Source organism: Mirounga angustirostris, unplaced genomic scaffold (assembly GCF_029215605.1).
Source record: "Mirounga angustirostris isolate CCGP_5_RB_7025 unplaced genomic scaffold, mMirAng1.0.hap1 SCAF_6, whole genome shotgun sequence".
Taxonomy (NCBI): domain Eukaryota; kingdom Metazoa; phylum Chordata; class Mammalia; order Carnivora; family Phocidae; genus Mirounga; species Mirounga angustirostris.
The window spans coordinates 1,873,782-1,879,300 of record NW_026991714.1 but is presented as its reverse complement, the minus strand read 5'-3'; positions in this window follow the sequence as shown (position 1 = coordinate 1,879,300).

Below are 5,519 nucleotides of genomic sequence, written 5' to 3'. Positions count from 1 at the left end.
ACGGAGATGTTGGTCTCCACCCTACCCCGTGCTCCCCCCTGTGCCCCTACCCCTGCTCACCCCCTGCACCCCTACCCCCTGCTCACCCCTGCACTCCTACCCCATGCTCACCCCCTGTACTCCCACCCCCTGCTCACCCCCTGCACCCCTACCCCGTGCTCACTGCCCTGCACCACATCCTGTACTCATCCCCCTGCACCCCTACCTTGTGCTCATGCCCCTGCATCCCTACCCTATGTTCACCGCCCCCCCCCACCCCATGCTCCCCTCTCCCTCCCCACCCCGTGCTCACCCAGAGAACTCTGGGGCACTTTGTCTCTTCGGTGCCCCAGGGCACATGGATACCTCACTGAGAGGGGCTCCAGGAGTGGGGAGAAAGGCTTTGCCAATGACCTAGCAGGTCCAACGCCCCCTACCCCCTCTCCCTTCCAGCCTCAAGGGCAGCCCCAGAAGAGCACAGTTGTGGGGAACATCAGCTTCCTGGCTCCCCTTCCTCTGCCCCACCTGCCCAGCCGCTGGTTGCCCTCTTTTTATTATCACAAGCAAGTCATATCAACTTCTATTTAGGTGCCTACTGTGTGTAAGGCACAGGGATGTCCCTAGCTTCTACCCCCCCAGCAACCCCACACCTCTTCCCACCCACACTGTCTCTCAGCCTTCTTGCCACCCGCCCAGCCCAATCCCCCCTAACCCTTTACCCAGGGCCTCCTAGGCTTCCTCCTCCAATCGGACTGTGCTGGAAGGCTGAGCTGAGTACCGCACACAATGGCCCGACCCCTCGATCTGCCCCCTCCTCAGGGCAGAGCCCGCGCCAGACAATGGCCCGCCCCCTCCCTTCAGCTTTCCGGCTCCCTTACCTGGAGCTTGGGGATGCACGGTGCTTCCCTCCCCCTGGAATGCCAGGCAGTTCCTGTCTCCCAGTGCCTCCGTCCCTGCCACACCCCCGCCCCCCATCCTCAACCCCATCCCGCCTCACTGGTCCTCAGTCACCATGGCGACCGCATCTCTAAGTGGGAGGGACTAGAATCTCCCCATATTCTTCCTCCTCCTACCCGTGTCCCCCTGCGCCCCACCTTCTGTGGCTCATGGATCCACATGTGTGGGGGAGGCAGGGCTCCAGATGTGGGGGGGAAGCAGGAGGGGAACACTAGCCCCTGGGGGGTCCTTGCTCAGTTCCCTCTTCCCCTGTCAGGCAGGCATCACCTCACAGATGTCCCCCAGCTGGGTTCAGGGGTCATGTGGGGCCAAATTCTCTCTATGGTCAGTTTCTCTGGGTTTCCCTCTTCCCTGGGAACTGTGTCTATGTAAGGGGGAAGGAGGTCATTCCTGGCCGCCAGCCAGCCTGACCCCATGCAAACTAAGTTTGCCAAGGAGGAGGCAAATGAACATACAAATATCTGTGCAAATAAGCTGAGAGGCAGGGTCTCTGTCAAGAAGCCCTCTCGGGCACCTGGGTGGCTCAGATGGTTAAGCGTCTGCCTTCGGCTCAGGTCATGATCCCAGGGTCCTGGGATTGAGCCCCACATCGGGCTCCCTGCTCGGCGGGAAGCCTGCTTCTCCCTCTCCCTCTCCTCCTGCTTGTGTTCCCTCTCTCACTGTGTATCTCTCTGTCAAATAAGTAAATAAAATCTTTAAAAAAAAAAAAAAAAGAAGCCCTCTCTTCTGTTCTTAGTATCCTGACTCCCCTGGAAAGGCGACCACTGCCACGCTCAGCTTCTGCCATTTCTTCCCGAGCCACTGTACCAGAGCCTTCTTTGCCTAGCCGCCTGAGACCTGTCAGGAGGAGAAGGGCTATGCTGTAAGAGGAAGGATGAGGGCAGACTACAGAAGGGACTTTCCAAAGGTCTAGACCAGATGCAGATAAAGCAGAGACAAGCCTGAGCTGGATTCTTTCCCACCTCTCGAAGGGCAAGCAGAGATCTGGCTGGAAGCTTTGAATCTGGGCCTGTGTCCTCTCCCAGCCCCGAACCTGAGCACCCCTCCCTGCTCTCCTGTCCCCACTGGACCTCAGCTCCCTCCTTGGTAACATGAGCAGTGGACAAAGCCCCTTCCAGGCTGGCTTCTCTGGGCTTGGGGGAGGAGGCACCAGGGGGGGCTGGGAAGCAGGAGCCCTGGGTCCCAGGCCAGGCCGCCTCGAACTTGCTGTGTGACCCCAGAGAGCGTGCTTGTTCTCTCTGATTCACATGGGTAAAATCATAGCTTTCTAGCCTACCTGGGAGCAGTTGGGCTCATTTCTAGACTAAATAGTGTTTCTAAGAAGAAGGAAGTAAGTATGCTGGTGCTGGCTCCGGGCTGAGCTTTCAGAGGCCCAGTCTGGTTCCCGTTCAGGTCTGGGTTGGGGGGGAGGGGGGGTGGCTGAGCGTTTCTGCCTGGGGCGGGGCCAGTTGGACTTGGCTTGTGCTGAAAGCAGAAGTGGACTCTGAGCAGAGCTCTATCACTGCCCCCACGGCCACCCTTCCTCGCTGCCGGCGGCCCCTGGCCTTGGGGCCTCAGAGAGTGCCCACTTGCTCAGGCTCTTCTCCCCCTGGATGGGGCACATGGTGGCGGGGAAGATGGGTTTGGAAATCACGGTGGCAGGGCCAGAGGCGGCTGAGCTAGTGGTGTAAGAGGAAGGAAGAGGTCAGACTATAGAAGGACTTCCCACCTGGGAGTGTCCCTGGGTCTTTCCTCTGCCTCCTTCCCTTCTAGGGGAACTGGGTGCCATCTCTGGAGCAGAATTGTAAGGGCCACATTTCTGAAATACTCTAAGGAAGCCTGCAGGCTCCCCCACCTCTACTTAACCCCGGGTTATGCAGGCGGGCTTCGGGGAGCCTCTCCTGGTCCTGCCCTATGGAATCGGAATTCCAGGAAGGGGCTGGGCTGTCCTGGTGAGGCAGTGGGGACCTAGTCTCGGGCAGTGGCCGTGGCTGTGGTCAGAACTATGCTGGGGTGAGCTGGACACCCAGTGCCCTGTGTCCCCTTCTTCTGGGTGGAGAAGGAGGGAGAAGATTCCTGCAGCCTCATCTCCAACTCTCCTGCTAACACACATACAGTTCCATTTCGTCTGGCTTGCCTAGCCTCAGTTTCCCCACCTGTGGGAAGATGGGGTGCCAGGGCCCCACGTCTTTAATTGCAGGAGGGGCAGCAAGTGACTGATGGAGTTTATCACAGGAGGGTCCCAGGAAAATGAGATGGGGGAGTGGAGGGTGAGGAGACACAGCCTTCCTGACCCCGGGCTCTGCCCCTGAAGATCCCCGAAGCTGCCCTTCCCCCAGTCTGAGGCCGGAGGACCACCCAGAAGGACCCCCTATGTTATCCACTGAAGTTGGCACAGATACTCTATGCCCAGAGTGCTAGGAAACTGGCATCCCACCCTTCCATCCCCTCCCCCGGGGACCACAGTCCCCCTTCCCCACCACTTTCCAGCCTTACCCCCAGCCCAGCAGTGGAGACCCTAACCCAGGCGTCCAAGACTTCCAGCAGAGTCTGTACAGGGCAGGGGGCGGAGCAGGGGCGGGCAGGGCAGGGGGAGTGGGTGGGGGCCCTGCCTGCCCCCTCCGGTGCCCCAGTTCCCAGGCAGCTCTTAAAGGGACCAAGACGAATTAGCTAGGGCCGGCTTCAGAGGGTGGCTGTGGAGGAAAGTGGGTGATGGGGAGGGGATTAGACTTGCCAGGGGCAGGAGGGCCAGACTGGGGGCCTGACACCCCCTCTGCTGCTCCAGAAGCCCTCAGACTCAGTCTAGCCTTTCCCTCATCCCATGGGACCCCCATGTTGGCCAGCCGGCTTCTGACTGCCCTCTCCTCCGATCCTGGCCCCCATCCCCCTTGGGCCCCTGCCCACTTCCTCCCCCTCCCCCACATTCGCGCCACCCCAGTCTCCAGCCAGAGCAGCCAGCTGGCACTGACTGGCACTAAGCACAGAGAACCAGCCCAAGGATTGTGAGGGCTTGCGGCCTGGCCCCAGAGGGGGCGGGGAGGCCAGCACCTCCGGGTCCCTCGGGGGGCTGGGGGCAGGAGGCCCCTTCCCCTCCAGATCCCTCTCCAAGCCGTGCTCCTCTGGCCCTCGGGTAAGGGCACTGTGGTGCTGGGGCCAGGGCTGCAAGGAGGCAGGGTCGGGCGCATCCCTCCCCGTGCTAGCCGCCTAGCGTGTGAGGGCGGGGGCGCGGAAAAGGCGAACGACTGAGCCGGTTGCCTGTGGCCACAGAGGGGTCTGGGCAGCCAAGGGAACAGGCGGGTAAGGAGAGGACAAAGGCACGAAGACTCAGACAGCAGACAGCGAGCCGGCAGGAAGCATGGGCTCTCATCTCTTGGGCTCAAACCCCCTGGCTCCGCAGTGCCCACAGCGCGAAGCCCCCCCCGCCACCCCACTGGAGTTCTGTGGGTGTGAGAAGGCTCTACCCCAGTCCTCCTGCACCCCGCCTTTCCTAGAGTTTCAGTATATACTCAACCTCCTACCTGCAATTGGACTTCCTCTCATTTCTACCTGATAGAATCTCTCTCTCTTTTTAAAGATTTTATTTATTTATTTGAGAGCGAGAGAGCACAAGTGGGTGGAGGGGCAGAGGGAGAGGGAGAAGGAGGCTCCCCGCTGAGCCAGGGGTCCGACGTGGGGCTCGATCCCAGGACCCTGAGATCATGACCTGAGCCGAAGGCAGTCGCTTAACCAACTGAGCCACCCAGGCGCCCCTTTTTTTACTCTCTACACCCAACATGGGGCTTGAACACACAACCCTGAGATCAAGTTGCGTGCTTCACTGAGTGAGCCGGCCAGGAGCCCCATTGATGGAATTCTTCTTGTCCTTCCCTGCCCGCCCCAAAAGAACCCCTTCCTCTGGAAAGTCCTCCTGGGTCGTCCCACAGTATTCTGAGTTGCCACAGCATTTTCTGGGAGTCAGGAGCCCTGGGCTCCACCACCAGCAAGCTGGATGACTTTGGCCGAACCTCTCTTCTCATTGGCTCTGGGGTGCTTCGCTTTAAGTGGGAAGAAGAACAACAGGTCTCTGCACAGTTGCTCACACTGAGTGGTTCCCTTCCTGCGCTTGCAGACGCTGACAAAGTACCTGTTGGGCATGTAGCATGAATAAGACAGACCGAAACACCTGTCCCTGGGCGCGCACATCCCAGGACGGAGACAATGAACAAACACGCAAATGAGTATGTCCAGTGGTGCTAAGTGTCCTGGGGAAAAATAAACTGGGGAGGCTGGCTGGGAAGTGTTAAGGCTCAGGAGGAGGAGGAGGACGCTGTTTTAGAAAACGTTGTCAGGGAAAGCTTTCCCGGATGATGACATTTGAACAGGGACCTGGAGAAAGTGAAGGAAATATTTGATAGGAAAAGTGGTCCAGGCAGGAGGGGGGCCACCGAAGGCGGGCAAGCACTTGGTGGGTTCTGGGAACCGGGCGGCAGCCACGGGCTTGCACAGAGGGGGCCTGGGGGTGAGGGATGAGGTGCCCGGGTTGTCCCGCCGCGCTCCACACGTCATTCATGCATTCCATTTGGCTCTTACACGGACTGTTTTAGGAAGGCTCTGGAGCCGTAATC